General features: G+C 40.4%; 1 protein-coding gene across 3 annotated transcripts in view; it reads right to left on the bottom strand.

Annotated features, from left to right (window-relative positions):
• Positions 1-16,111, bottom strand: part of LRRC4C (leucine rich repeat containing 4C) — a 191,629-nt gene extending 175,518 nt beyond the window's left edge. For 2 of the 3 annotated variants that reach the window (XM_019519369.1, XM_019519370.1), the window contains exons 1-2: positions 3,524-4,651; positions 2,819-3,272 (exon numbers count right to left, since the gene is read on the bottom strand). The gene's annotated coding sequence lies outside the window, so the exon portion shown is untranslated. Of the gene's footprint in view, positions 1-2,818; positions 3,273-3,523; positions 4,652-16,027 lie in introns of those variants that run through there. The other variant, XM_019519372.1, reaches the window with a different exon arrangement.
• Positions 16,112-16,412: the final 301 nt, after the last annotated feature.

Below are 16,412 nucleotides of genomic sequence, written 5' to 3'. Positions count from 1 at the left end.
TTACAAAAATAGGTTGTGGTTTTAGATTAAGTGATCTTTGACCCAATGCTCCAATCCCCCAACAATGACAACAAAATAGGACTTTCAAGCACAGCAATCTGGTTTTCTTCTGCACTGGCATTTGGCATTTTCCTCTATCCATAGTGGCTCATTGTTCGCACTCTGTGACCACATTTCCTAGCTGTCTTGGGTAATTATGGAATAGTTCACCCATATCTTGAAAAAGAAGACTGTTTGCAGGATTATCATATGCTGCTGCATATTGCACCTGTGTTTTGCCACAAGTGATGGAAATAGAAAATGAGGCTTCATGTCCACTCAGGTTACTTTAAAACATCACTCTGCATCTAAGTTTGTTTTCTAAGATCACCACTCATATTTTAACCATTTGTTTTGTGCCCACAACTTCTTTGCAGTTGTCTGAATGCAAAGATACTTGAATGCAAATATTATGTGCATGGCAACTCCCTTCTAAGACTGAAACAGTTAATTCCAGGCTGCTTCATGTGTCTTTGGCTACTGTACTGAGTGATTCATTGAAGTGTGAAACTGTTGCCTTTTAAGAAGCAGACACATCCCTAGATTTCTAAAGTTGACAAGATTTGCCTATTCCAGCCCAGCTTTGTGAGTAAGTTTTTCCCCAGTACTTCCTTAATATGAATGTATTGTAGAAATGAATAACACACCTATGTAGCTTCCTGTTGTTAAAAGATAGCCTGACTTTACCTACAGGTCCTTTGTTTATGCATTCACTTCTGAAGCAATCCAATGAAAAGCTTCAAGATGTGTTTTCCTTGGCCAGCTTCTCTCTCCTTCAATAATTACTGAGTAGCAGCTTGACATGAATTTAGCTGCTCTATTACTGCAACTGCTGATGCAAGTTTAGCCCACAATAAAGCAAAGAATTTGGATAAAATATGCAGGTACTCATGGGTAGGAGGGAGGAGACTGAGGGAAGTTGTATAATTATTTTGAGGGGCTGACAAACTTATTGCCCACTCAGTGTCCCAACAGGAAACACGTGTCCCGAAAAATAAATGAGTCTGAAAGCATTGCACACTGTGCCGACTTAGTGAAGGAATTGTAAGAAGGATAAAAATAGACCTGTCTTTAAGGGATATAATTGTGCCTGCTTGTTTCTTGGTTTAATCCCAATAGAACAAATGAAAGGCCTAATGCTATGCCTGTGGGAAAACAAAAATTCCCGTGGACTTTTCTGGGAACGGGATTGGGCCCTAGGTCTTTTATCGCCTTCAAGTTGCCAGCACTGAAGGGCCATGACCTCTGAACTGAAGACCATGAAGTCCACGAAGTCCACTTTTTAGAAGGTGGAAGCTTGAATTTCCATAAGGCCCATTAGCCTCAAATGGTTATGATCAGATAATTAGAGTGAGTGTGTGTTTGTTTAACATGTATTTATCTGTCCTGTCCAGACACCTTGTAGCTCCGATTCATGCTTGGGTTCTCTGAGACAGGAATCTTCAGAAAGACTGTCAGAGGGGGGAAGACAGAGATAGTCAGGAGCCCAGATCAAGAGCTGATCAACTGGTAAATTTTCCCTCTCAGACGGAAAAAAAAAAAAAGTGGTAAGCCTTGTTGTGCTTATTGCATAACAAAAATATCCTCATCTACACAATGGTGTACCAAATTATGTGCATGCCCTCCCCGAAATCAGTCTATTAAGTACCTGCACTTGGAGCCTCTACACACAGACACCAAGGTCTGAAGAGAGAGAAAAAGCTTATAGATTAAGAAAGCAGCCATGCTAGCAGACAAGAGAGGAGAAAAATGGCACTGGGTCCCCTCTAAAATGCAAAAATCTCCAGTTATTTTAAACACCATGTTATCCACCCTTTATTCCTCTCACCTCATTTCTGTAGGCAAGGACAGATGTACTTACTAGATACTGGTCCATCACCTGTACATCACTCCTCATCGGCCAAACCCTACCTACCAAAGGGTTGGCATTACTATTATCATCAATAAGAATTATTATTATAAATTATAGTAATTATTACTAGTATTACTGTTACTACTGTTATTACATAATGTTACAAAGTCTATCAATTGCATGAGAAGGATTTACCACAAAACCACAGCAAATTGCCTATGAGATCTGGAGTAAATCTGTGGCAAGTAGAGCAGCTTTCTAAACTCCTTTGGTAGAAGGCCACCCACCCCCTCTTTGCCTAAAACCATCCTTAGTCACTGAGTGCATAATGTAACATTTCTCTCTGAACTGACTCAACATCATCTTTTTTCCCTTCCCTCTCCAAAATTCATCCTTCATCTGCTCACCTTATTATCATATTTTCATGTTATTACACTAAGTTTATCCACAGTGTCAGACTGAGTAACAGAGTTTAAATAGGATCCCTTCAATTTCCAGGTGTTGAGGGGAAATTCTATGTGCATCAAACTCCTTTTGTACCATGCAACTTGCAGTCCTGATACAGTTTGGGCAATCAAGCAGCACAGCACCACACACTGCAGAGGCTTTCTTAGGAGATTTCTTTGCTAGTGAACATTTATAAATGCTGTCGTGCCAGGCATGCAGGCATCTGCAACATCCTATCAAGGTTTGATTTTTACTAACCATAACATTGATCTGCTGTGAGGCTTTAGATATATTCCTCCCTCCATGAGCTAGAAATTAAATCTTGTAACTCAAGCAGATTTTGTAAAAGAAGAAGGGAGGACAAACACTCAGGGAAGGGGGCAAGGGGAAGGGTAGAAGAAAGAAGGATGTACAGTCTTTTTCAAGAATAAATTATAATAATAATAGTAACAACAATAGTAATAGAGAAAAAACACTTACTGTATACTCAGAAGACTATCCAGACAGAAATCCGAGCGGTTAACAAAATAAATGTAAAAAAAAAAAATGCAGCTGGTGTGGGTGGGAAAACTATTTCATTTCAGCAGCAAAATCAAAATTATAAAAAGAAAAGAAAAAAGAAATATCCAACTGCAATTTTCCATCAATTTCAGTCCACATAGGCTCCAATCCTTCCCTGACTCCCTTTACCTCCGTGGTGTTTTAACTTTTCTGTTTAAAATTGTCGTAGCCATAGTATTCAATGTCATATTTGGGGGATTATTTTTCTTTAAAAAATAAATAAGCATTAACCCCCCCACCACCAGAAAAAGAATGGTCCTTTTCTTTTCTGAAACTTTTCATTCCAGTGAGGATCCTTTGCTTAGTTCCCCTTTTCTGAGGTTTTCTGCCTTTTGGCTCCTCTGTTCTCCATCGCAAACGATTTAGTTTTTCTCTGGAAGGCAGAGGGGGATATATTTATTTCTTTAAAAAAAAAAAGAACAACCCTCTATCTGAAGCAAGACTGTTTTCATTTAATGTAATTTTGTTGTGACTGTTAAGATCCAGGTCTTGCTAGGCAATTTTCTTCTTCCCCCTTCTCTGCTGCACTATCAATTATCCAATCCATGTGTCTCCACGTTAGATCGGGGTTTCCCATTCTTCCATTTTCCCTATTCCTTCCCCCCCACCCACATACATACATACCTTTACCAAAGAGTCTTCTCTCACATTTGGATTTTTTAATATTAAAACAATAAACTTTTCACTCTCTCTTTTCCCCCTCTCCAAAGATCTGATTAGATTTCCAATCACAACCCAATGCGCAATTGGATTTTTGATTTCAGTGAAAAGCCAGCATCCACAGCATCATCACCATCTCCTCTCTTCAAACTCCACGTTATATCCTTTTGCTTTCCCTCCAACTCCTCTGCATTTTCATAATCTCACATTTAATGGAAAGCGGGGATGAAGGGTAGAAAAAAATTCAAGGTTCCTACCAGCTGTCAAGAATAAATCCATTCCCTTTTTATTTTATTTAAACACTTGGGATGGGTGTTTTTAACACCCACTTTTGCCTTTGCCCCCACACTTCACAGATCTTTCTGATGTTAAAAATTCCCCCTATGGGGCACAAAAGTACCCTGGGGGGGCGTGATTTGTTCTCCTAGTTGTGAATTTCATAAGCACCGGGCTCCCCTGGCTCTTCATTTCAGATTCCTCTCCATCTTTTGTCCAGCGGCAATAAAGATCCAGTAGCAGCAAGATAGATAAACTTCTTCTATTTCTTCTTTGGGGAGAGGGGGAGAGTGGGAGAGGGAGGGAGGGAGAGAAAAGCCCTCCAATCTCTGCCTCTCTTGTCCTCCCCCTCTCTTACAATTGCAGTTCCGATCTCATGTCCAAGCTCAGCCTGGTATATTTCAGATCTACAAGTTGGATTCCCCTTCCGCGCAGCGGAGACTTAGGTTCCCATCTTCTTCCACATGCCAGTTACCTTCCCCCTTGACTCCCGCCCCCTCCAAGACGAAACATTCCCAGGACCGCAGCAGCTTCTTTCAGTCCTTAGTTTCATCCCAGAAAAGCACAGCTCTTTGCACAGCAGAAACCTTTCCTCCCTGCCATCAGCTTCAGCTTGAACACTTCCAGTATATATACATGTATAAATCCAGTTCCAGACAGCTGCTGCTGTGAGCAGCTTTGTGCGCTCTCTCGCTCTCACACCCCCACCTTTTACACTGGCACCTCAGGATTTGCAAAGGTCCCGGGGGCCAGTCTTTCTGGCTTTGCTTGTCCCTTTTCCCCTCTTCCTATCTCTCCCTTTCTCCCTTTTTTCCTCCTTTTCTCTGCTTGTGATCAGTAAAATACAATTACCCAATTACCTCCCATCATCTTAGCACTGATTGGTCAATTGCATTAACACTTGATGTCAGGGAAAAGGGTATTAGAGCTCTTGTGATAGGGCACTGCTGCCACCTGGCTGCCAGTCTGGGAACAGGCTCACAGTTACCTCAAGAAATCTCAAGTCAGGAAGGGGTAATTGAAAAACAAGGGATTATCTTAAGGAAAGGAATGTCAAAACTCATTTTCTTAAAAGCTTTTCTCATTGTGGCAGCCCACCAGTGTTCACAGGTACATGCCTAGCCACAAAAGGAGAGGGAAAGTTAAACAAAGCAGAAAAGGTTTCTAAGTACAAACTGAGACTCTGTGGATGATATTTATTCATTTAAAAAGTTTTTAACATGTTTACCTCAATAAAAGAAAACACACTCAGTATAGGTTGCTTGCATATTTATAGGCCAAAAGATCTATAGGTTCTAGGGGTTGCTATTTCCATTAAATGAGAAAGATACATCAATAGAACTAATATCCATCCCAAGTGTAATTCCACAGGGCTGAAACTGGCCCAAGATTGCCCATATTTTGAAGACAGGGTAGAGTGGTTGCCTGCTGTAGTGAATGTACTGCTTTTTTTCCTGCTTGCAAACAGAGCCCCCGATCTCACACATGCTTATATATACACTTAATTTGAAGAATATCGATTGAACTAATCCTTGTGTGTACATGAGAATTTGCAAAAAATGGGCCTTACACTAACAAAGGTTCTCACGTGTTAAAAGTAACATGTATAAATACTTATAGGATCAGAGCAGAGAATGAGTGACGCACTCCCTCACTTCTTTCTCCTCAAATCAAAAATAACTTATTTATAGCTCTAACTCCTCCACATGCATACACAGAAAGAATTAGTCAAGCACTTTCATGGTAACTGTAGTGGATTTCATAAATCAAGCTGTTTCTTCTACCTATTTTTTTTCATTCAGTAGCACAACGATCCATTTACTCCCTACAGAAGTAAAATCTATGTCGTATCCTTATCTTAGATCTATAACCTAGCTTCACATGAAACTGGCAAAAGTTAAAAGCAGAAAAAAAGAAACCGGAGGAGGTAAGATCACAAAATATATGTTGCAATATGAAAAGATCTACGATTACAGAATACATGCTCTATTTCATTTCAGTTCAGTAATAAAGTCATCAGATCATTAAGAGATGTTGGAACCTAGTCCCCTGAGCAACTTTACAATGAGTGCATCTACACACGTTATTATGGTGAAGAAATAAATTCCAGCACAGTTTGCACCGGAGTCAACTGTTCCTGGGTGCACCATTTACATGTGCACCCAGGACAAGAGCACTTTAAGCCAGGGCAGAGCAGCCCCAGGCTGGCAGGAGATAGAAGGAATCAGCCCGGGGCTCCAGGTGGTGGCATTGAGCTATGGGGGGGCTGGCTGGGACATGAGGATGTTACAGTGCTAACAGCAAGCACAGGTCCCACACTTTAACACCCTCATAACCCAGCCAGTCTCTGTCACTGTCTACACATGTGTTTTAGTGTATATGAGTACTCCACCATAACATAGTACTATCTACAATGGCAGAGTTAATTAATTTACTGCATCCTAATACCAGCGCATGTGTAGATGCTGATGCTTTCTGCAGAGCTAATTAGTCGACTATGCAGTAAAATGCACATGTATATGCACCCAGCTAGTCACAATGAGTCTGCTGGAAGAAAGGCTGCCTATAAACATGCTTGGAGGGGGAGGGAAGGAGATGGTACTTTAATTAGACAGGGTCCTGGGCAGCCACTTTCAGCATCACATGTATTAAACCCCCATGTATAAATCCTGATGCATCTTAAAATGGCTCTGGAACATTTTATCTAGACCTCATTTAATAAGGTTTAGTTAAGGCACCCCATGGCCATTTTTAAACACATAGGGGCATAATTCATGTGTAACGGTGGTTACACTGCAGTGTTCTAATTCGGATTAGGATTAATTAGGATTAATCATTCTAATTAGGATTAATAGAGTCCGCTCCAATGCATTCTAATTAGAGTGCCAACGAGCATGTGTATAGGCGGCCAAAGAGCCTGTTGAATGTAAGATAACTAGAATCTTGCCTTTACTTAGTGTTATATCTTTTAGGGCCTAATCCTGCTGTCATTAAATTGAAGGTTAAATATATATTACTTCCAGTAAGTGAATGATCAGACTGTGGATCAACAACAAAGAACTCAAATTTATTTAAATTCTGAAGGTCTGCTCTGAGAACAATAAAGGGGAAAAAGGGCTCCTTTTTTGTCAGTGTTAGGCTTACTATGCTTCTAATGCTCTAGGGTTTTTTTTTCAATATTAAAAAGTACCTGGGCCTAGGTCTTTATATAAACACTCTGTTTCTTCCTTATTTAAATCAAAATAACAAACAAGAAGGGAATGTTCATTTTACACATCCCAAAAGTATATACATCTTCACAGTCAAATAAAAGTTTGCACCAAGTATGCAATTTTAAAGGTGCCTGAACACTTTACCACTAACATGAATACCCTGTCAACAGATGCAACTTGTTTTTTTCAGTTAAATTAACTAAATGATCTTGAAAGCAAGGGAGGCTCAGCCTTTGAGGGTCTAAACAGATTCTCAGATGCTGTAGTAGATACAGCATCTCTTTAGCTAGAGACTAATATTCATTTACATTTTTGCCATACATTTGCATTTTATGCAGCTTTGATGTGATTCCAAATGGCATCAAAATATGAATTTCTAAATGATGTCAGGATTTAAACAAATATATAGACACATAATATCTTAGCTTAAATTAGCTGAAATAGATATGATTAAATACAAAATTAGTACTAAGACATTAATATGCTATCAGCTAAAGTTATAAATTCCTCCTTTAAATTTTGGGTATTTTTAGTATGCCAATTATAGTTTATCAACAAATAAAACACTGAATATAGAGTGACCAGCCATTCAGAACATAACTTCAAAGCAGTCTAATTTGCAGCAGTTATTAGAGCAGACTTCACACTATTTGAAAATACAGTGCCCTTTCAGTAAATAAAATCAAGTCAAGGAGCAACAGTCTCAAGTTGCAGCAAGGGAAGTTTAAGTTGTCTATTATGGAAAAAACTCTCTCATTAAGAGGGTAGAGAAGCACTGAAATGAGTTACCGGGAGATTTTATCTTTGGAGATTTTTAAGACCTGGCTCAACAAAGCCGTGGCTGGAATGATCTAGTTGGGGATGGTTCTGCTTTGAGCAGGGAGTTGGATTAGATGATCTCCTGTGGTCCCTTCCCACCCTAGTTTTCTATAATTCTATGATAAATCCAGAATTTAACTGTATTTGGTTTTCAAGCTGGAGTGTCCGTGTATTTGCAACATATATATTTAAATATCACTATATTAATTCATGTATCAATGTACACACAAGAAAATATACTTTTATAAGTGTGTGATTATATCTGGTCAAACTGGATGTGCATAGGTCTTTTTCTTTTCCCTGCAATCCATTAGAATGTAGAAGTCCAATTTCAAAACTAGTCTTCAGGGATCATTGGTCCCTCAAAATCAATACAAAATGAACATTTGGATCCATCTATGGAGCAGTGCCTTTGGTAGCATTCAGCCGGGGCAGGGAGAGGGTGGGGGGGGGGGGCTCCCTACTCTGTACCACAATCAGGCACCTGAGGCTTTGGCAGAGAGGGTCTCTCTTTGTGACACACTGCAGTTGGGCAGTAAGTGCTCCAGCGGATAGGAATCTTTTGCTGTGCCCCACCACAGCTGGGTGGCACAGAGAAGCAACAGCTGGATCCTAGCAGCCTCCTATCTCCTATCTGAGCTGGGTTATTCCAGCCCTCCCACCAGAAAACACTGTTGACCCCTGCTCTAAATGAATTATTTAGAGCTGTGATTACTTAAGACTGAAGAATTAGGGATTGACCCATGACTGACTGATCTAGGGGAGTTAACAGCCACTTGCTGACACACTGGAACCGAAATAAAAAACATATGCCCAAAGGCTAGGTTCATATTCTCAGTGATTTCAAGTTCTGCTTAAGGACCAAGAGGATTATGGAGCAAGCATGAACAGCTGTGAAGAGACTTGGTTTTGTTCAGATGAGTAGATTGAAACAAAAAACATAGATTTGTTTCTCAATGTGCTGGACAGATTTGCCAGATTGCAGGTAAAGAAGAGTATCAATATCTACCGATTTGCAGAAGCAAATGTTGATTAAATTGACAAAAGGAAAATGACAATAGGCTGTAATAACAAAACTATTTCTATTGACAGCTGATGAGAGTTAAAAACTGAGCTGCTATATATGAGTGGCATTGAGAAGTGCTAAGTGTACAATACTGGACACTCAAAACTGCCAATCACTTGATGAGAAAGAAATATGGCTTGTTCCCAGGGAAAGCAAATATTCTAATATGGCAGTGACATACAGATCAAAAGGATGTGATAGATATCAGGGAACCCTACAGAGCAGAAAAAGGTACTGTAAAGTATAAGCAAATATAGGGAGTAAAAACAATCAAAACAATGATTTTACTAATAACTAATAAAAAATGACAGACATAGTTTCAGAGCTCTCAGCTGCATTTCAGCATTTCTTTTAAATGGAAAAATAATTGTTTTATTTTATGAAAAAGATACTTCTGACAAACAAGTTGGTTGTACACAGAGACAGCATAGCTGTTGGGATTCTTTCATAGTCTGTTACTGAATGAAGCTGCTGAGAATATTCCCATTGCCCTCATTAACACTGGGTCAGGCCTTCTCTGATTAATTTAAAAGCTTTTCTCAGGAAGGATGATAAGCATCTAGCAGACTGTGTCTCCCTGGGCACGTCTACATGCGATGCATGGCAAAAACTGTGCTAATAATCTAATGCGCAGTAGTATGCGCCTCCTGAGCATTGTCTCACACAGAAAGTGAGAGATCGCTTTAATGTGCAGTACAGCAGTCTACTGAGCATTTATTTAATACTTGATTATACAAATACTAAATGTAATGCTCAGTAGGCACTCCACATTAATGAATGTCTAGACGCGCCTTCTTACAAAAAGGAAATAAAAGCTCGGTTCTGATGTGCCTCAAATCCATTTTACACATGTATAATTCCATTTTTTTTATTTACTTCAATATTAGGAGCTAAACATGAGAATACTAAGCTATAAAAATCTCTCTCTCCCACCATATATTTTATCTTAGCCATTCACAAGTCCTGAATTGGCGATTTGTAATGGCCTATTGCAGAGATGTCAAACGTATGGACCAAATGCTGGATTTGGCCCATGAAGCCAATATATCCAGCCTACAGGACTACTGGAAGGCCACTGAAAATTAGGGAAACGGCCACAGGATTGAAGGCCCCTAGCCCATGACAGACATAGTGACAGGAGGGCAAGCGAGGACTGACACAGTCCCAGTCACCCTCTGGGTGTGTTGCCTGTCACCACTGCTGCAGCCTACCTCCGCAGCCACCACCCTTTGGCATGCCCAGTGCTGGAGCTGGAGCTGCTGCTACTGCTGTCACAGTGTACTTTAAGTCAGAGCTAGAGCTGTTGCTGTCACCACTCCCTTGTGCCCCAGGCTGGATCCAGCCCAGCCTAGAGCACAAAGTGAGTTTAATGCCCCGGCCTAAAATATGCAAGAGGTCAAAACTTCTCATCTAACAGTGTCTTTTGCAATTAACTCTCTGAATCTATCTTTCTAGAAAGGAAAGTACCACGCACTGCATATTTCTCTTGTAAAGACGTTCTTTGTAAATTGGACTCCATTTCACACAGACACACACTCAGCATGTTTGTGTCTGTGACTGTCCAGCAACACATAAGCTACTGTTAAAAAATGTCTGTGTGTTTGTTTGTTTTTGAAACAAGCATGATTTTTCTTTTTTTTCCACTGTGGTATAGACAAATCTACTGAACTAATCCAATGACATCTTGTTTTCCTTGCAGGCTGGGCCAATGAATTAGCAACTGAAATGATTTTAAAAGAACTTTACAGAGTAAGAAAATAAAATTTCCTCTAATTATCTGTCCAAACTCCCTTTTTTGAATCTGCTTAAGAGTCTTTTATTCACCTTATGTGAGAGCCCTGTATACAGAAATAGTAACTGAGGCTAGCACAGTAAATCAGTGAGGAAAAATGTATTCTCAAAATTTAAGAGGTGTTATAAAAATATGAACTAGAGAGTTAAACTGTTTCTAATCCATATCTATGGATTATACTATTGTAATACTGGAAGGTTTGTTATGCAAAAAATTATTGCAAAACTTAAATTCCTATCTGCTAAGGGCTTATCCTGAAAGAATGCTAAGCACTTTAATGTCCTGTGATTTTATTATTATTTCCAGGTGGCTAGCACCTTAAAGGGGCAAGCTGATCGCTCTTTACAATATGAATATTATTAGAAACATAAATATATTTCCTTTATATTCATCAAGTGAAATGTTCTTTCTAAGACAGCAGTAATACCCAATAATTTAAAAGAAGAATTTCATCCAATCTCTCTCTCTCATGTAATTCAGTCACAGCTACTTTATGTTGTTTTTTTCACTGCATTCATCATATTGGTCCAGAATGTCTTCTTTTTGTTTACTCTTGCTCCAATGTATTGCTACAGCCACAAAACCAACTAATAGCTAAGTTTTTTCTCTTTCTATGTTATGAATAAAAACAATGAACCAAGGTTATTCAAAGGCAATGCTTAACTGCCCATTATCAATTAGGGATAGGCTGTGAAGCTGTCCCTGTAGCAGCCTGAAACCAATAGACAAACTTAAATATCTTAACCTAGCCACGAATGACCTCTTAGGACTCCCCATTTAAGGGGCTTTTTTTTGGTGTGGCTGTTTACTACTGTCATATCACAATCTAGTCCAACATTTATCTGTAGCATTGAGACTTGATCAAGAAGAAATATGTAGTTTGATTCTTTCTGCTCTGAAAATCTGAGGATCTCCAAACTATAAGTTTGTTTCTAAAACCATAAACAGTACAGCTGCAACTAGACTATCACAGGGATAGCCAGTTCTCTCAGCATCCAGGGCAAAAATGGCAGGGAGGGCTGGGAGGATAAGTATACTGACCAGTGAAAGTGAAGGAAGAGGGGAGAGGTCTTACCTGCCCAGCTCTGTTCATTCCAGCAGCAGCTGCTACTGCTGTGGCTGCTTTTACAGTAGCAGGGGATTAAGCCACTGTCAACTGGGAGACAACCAGTGGCACAGCTTCCCATGGGCCATTCCTGATGCCCTGTTTGTTTCTCTCCTGCCCCATTTCCTGTGGCAAAGCTTCCTGGGGAGGTAGGGAGGAGCTCCCCCAAACACACTATTGGGTCTGCCTAGCTCCTAAGACTGGATGAGATGGGGCTACCCCTACAGTGGTCAATACTCCTAAGGTAAAAGGGGCCTTCTTTAGGTTAGCACCTGAGACTGGTGCCTTGCTTTCCCTGGCCTCAGCTATGCTACTGCTATTTATAGTAGTAGCCATAATGCTCATTTGTAGCATAAGCCACAATACATGATTTGAGTGATGCCAATTAGGAAAAATCCTAAATTTTGGAAAATGGACATTTTCTAAAAATCCGGTAAGAAATCAGAATTATTTAGTTGAAGATGGGTGACTTTTCACTGATAAGTAATCCTATTTTTGACATAACATTTCCAGTTGAAAATATGGTTTTGAACCAAAACATTGTACTATTTTCTTTTAAAATTACCCTCTTCAAAATGTTACCCAGCTCTTCAAACTTGATCCTGCAATGGGAGGCTGCTGGGGCCAACACAGCATTGGCCCCAGTATCCCCGACCGTACCCAGTAACTTGCCATGCACCAGAGAGCTTGTGGCCTGGGCATTCCCCAGGAACAACTATAAGTGGCACAAGGTGCACCACTGCTACCTGTTCCCAGGGAACCAAACATCCACATACAACTGGACATGGCCATGGGTTCAGATTCTGATACTATTTACACTGTTATGAATGAGTAATGATTCTTTTTGTTTCATGAAGTGACTCCACATTTATGCAGCCATAAATGAGAAGAATTTAGCTTTGAGTTCTGGCCCTGGCATAGTACTCAAGTCAGATCAAGACACTGGTGCGATATGGGCACTGAAACTGACAGTCAGCTCAGTCCCAGCCTTGGTACCACAATGGAGCCAGTACAAGACTCCTGAGCAGTGGCAGGGCTGGGACCAATATTCATCTGGTTGTTGGGCCCAATCCCAGCACTGCATGGTTGTCTTGAACCTGCCCCAGTGCAATGCTAACTTATACCAGTGTATCTTTCATTCTCAGCAAAAGCAAGTGCCTTTGGCAGTGGAAAATAAATACTTTGTTTAGACATATTCAAGTTCTAATGTTTGAAACTGCATAAGGAGAATGCACAATCTACTGTGCCTAGCAGCCACTTCTTCAGGCAGGATTGCTCATGGATTCTATTCATAACTCTGCTGGAAAGAAGGAAGGGCATGGTAGCACCCTAGAGACTAACCCCTTCAGAAAGGTATAAGATTTCCTAGGTGACAGCCTACTTTATCAGATGCATCTAGACATCTAACTACATTGCTTTTGGTCTCTTCAACTCACCTTCACCTCTCTCATCTGTGCCCTGCCTCTTTCTTCCATTTTCCCTATTCTTTGTATTTAAATGACTGTATTCCATTCTATTTAGTTGTCACGTTCTCTGCAAGTGCCCTTATAGCATCTGACAGAGTAGGCTGTGTGGCAGGGGACCCCATCCCAGTAGCTGGGGGAGGGAGCAGAGTGGAGTCAGGGCTGGTGGGGTGAGTGCTGTTTGCAGAGGTCCTCTCTGTGAAGGGAACTAGATACAGATGGTGTGGGTAGATGGGTTGCACGACCCAGCCTGCATATTGCAGGCAGCTGGGCTGCCACACAGGGAGTTTGCAGCATCTGAGCCCTGTTAAGTGAAAGTTAGGTCAAATGATCAAAAAGGGAGGGCCTGACCTACGCATATAGGCTTGCCTCCAGGGCAGAGGAGCTCTGGCCATGGCTATGGGGGAGGTTAGAGCTCTCTGTCAAGATGTGACAAACTCAAGCCCACCAGAAAAAGAGGAACCTCTGCCTGCTGGTGAGAGCACATGGCGGGATGAAGATCTGAGTTGAAGATTGCTTGCGTTTACCCAGAGGGGTGGAGATTTTTGTTGAGGACTATTTATGTTAACCCAGTAGGGTTCTGTTCTCTGTTAGTGATTTAGTTCTAACTACTGGAGGACTGGGAGTAAGAGGTGGTCAGGAGGCCACATAGCAGTGTTCCACATGATGTGATCTTTTTCTTTTTGTTTTTTCTCTACAGAAAAGAGCCTGAGTGGAGAGGGGCTGAAGGCACAGGGCCAAAGCTTAAATATGAGAAAGAGGAGACCACAAAGCTAAGGCACAAAAAGACCTGATTGAGGCCAGGACCAGGAAACCCGGTAAACAGAGACTGAGTAAAATCTGCAAGGAATAGGTGTGGCTAAGGGGATGGCTAGAGGCCACAGTTCTTGCCCACAGGGTGAGTAGGGCCTGTATGGTTTAGAACCACTAGAGTGAAAGCTTTAGAGATGGCACCAGAGACTTAGCACCGGACTCTGCTTTTTCTAATACCAGGAAACCTCCCCAAGATACTTTACTTCCATCAAGTGTGGCAAGCCAGTGTAAAGAGGGAGAGGACCGTAGGGGGACTGGGGAAGCACAGGACTTGCCAATAGGCATGGTCCATGATGCATCTTTCTGGGTTGGTCCTGTCACCGGCTAGCACCAACAAAACTTATGACTCTCTAAAAGAGTTAGTTTATAAGGTACCATCTGCCCTGCCTTCTGCCTAACTCCATTGGTTTATATCTAATGGTGGATCTATACAAGATGCTAACAATGCAGTAGACTAATTCTACTGTGCATTGCTGCAGCACAAAAACCTGTGCTAATGCACAGCAGAATTATTCTACCGCATATTAGTGTCACTTAAAAAGCATGTGTTGACACTAATGCGCAGTAGTGCCGATTTACAGCACATTAAGTTAGTACCTATGATTACAGGTACTAAACTTAATGTGCCATAATTATGGTGCATTAATGAACATGTAGATGTGCCCAATGAGTCACTTAACTTCTGCATGTTGAATTTTCTTTATGTGTAAAATGGACATTATTCTTAAAGTGTTGTGCTAAATTCCTCAAGATCTTACATAATATGTCTTTATTATAACTGGTGTTTCCTGGAGTAAGAACCTTAACAATTAGTCCTAATTCATTAATAATGAATAGAGGTATACAAGTAGAACAAAATTAATCATTAGCCTTAGCCTTGAATTCACTGAACTTTCCTTTACGAGGGTCAGTTCTTCATTATCATTCTCCACTCCTACTACCAGTGCTATTTTCATACTCTGGGATCTGGCTTCACACTTAATAATGCCATAAAGATTAAATACCTATTTTTCTTCTAATAACACATAAGAGAGGTGGAGATAAAATAGCAGCAGTAATCATATTTTTACATTGAAAATATGAATGTATTTTTCCTTGGGGATTTACCCAAGTATTCTGGATCAGACCACTGGCCAATCTAGTTCAGTATCCTGGCACTAATAAGGACCAGCTCCAGATGCTTCAGAGGAGGATGAAGCAAATCGCATAATAAATTACCCTGTAATGTATAGTCTGCCCCTGTTTCTCACTGTGTAAGTGAAAGAAGAATCAGGTCACATGTTTGCAATGCATGCTAATCTGTGACTAAATACGATTGGAAAAAGAAGGAATTAAGGTCACAGGTTTTTCTTTTAATTTTTATGTAGCTATAGATACAGATATAGATATATGCAGCATGCTTTTCTAAAGATCAGAAATCAGCTGTCCAATATTGTTTGTTAAATATTCTGGGAACTACTATATAGTTACAGCCCTGAAAATTTACAAAAACCATACTGAGTCATACCACCAACTTTATTTCTATACACTGAAATGGGGATCGTTACTTGAATCTCTCTCTCTCACCCCCCCCCCCCATATATAATGCAAAGGAGCACACTGAAGACCATGTAGGAAAAATTACATACATATTCTGTAGGGGGAAAAAGGGAACTTAATGTAACTCTAAATATTTCAGAACTATTATAAGTATAAGAAGATGCTGTAATACAGAGTTTTTACCTGGCTGGCAACAACTCTTCTCATTTTATATTGATTTGTCCACTTGATTCATAAATAAGAACCCCCTTCAGAGAGTGGGTTATGGAAAGTTAGGATGACTACACACATTTAATCAATTGCTCTCTCTGTCCCTTTTTACCTTTCTTGTTTCCAATTTTTCCTTCTTGGTATGTCTCATGCAACCTTATATACAGACCTACCTTAAGAAATCAGATCTGATCTTCAGGATCTAGGGAAGAGCTGCTTAATAAGGGGATGATTTCTTGGGATGAAGAGGACATCAACACCTGCAAAGAAAAAAAAACACCACGTACTGCAAGCTTGTACATGATGATTTTACAAAAATTCAGGAAAGCACAGCACACAAGCCAAAGTCGGGGTATGGTCCAGATGAGTATTGTGGGAAATCAGATATCCCACTCTACAAGCTGGAATTGTTTCATTACATGTCATGCCTTCCATTTCATTCTCTCCTTTCTTCTCCACTGGTTTAGGTTGAAATTGAGTTTCCTCACTATTGCCTATGATTTCCACTCCATTGCTTCATGGGTGTGGAATTCCTTTTACAATGCTGATAAATATAGC

Source organism: Gavialis gangeticus, unplaced genomic scaffold (assembly GCF_001723915.1).
Source record: "Gavialis gangeticus isolate Ggan-Ray unplaced genomic scaffold, GavGan_comp1, whole genome shotgun sequence".
NCBI classification, from domain to species: Eukaryota; Metazoa; Chordata; order Crocodylia; family Gavialidae; genus Gavialis; species Gavialis gangeticus.
Note: the sequence above shows the minus strand (reverse complement) of the source record. Positions and strands in the feature narration are given on the sequence as shown.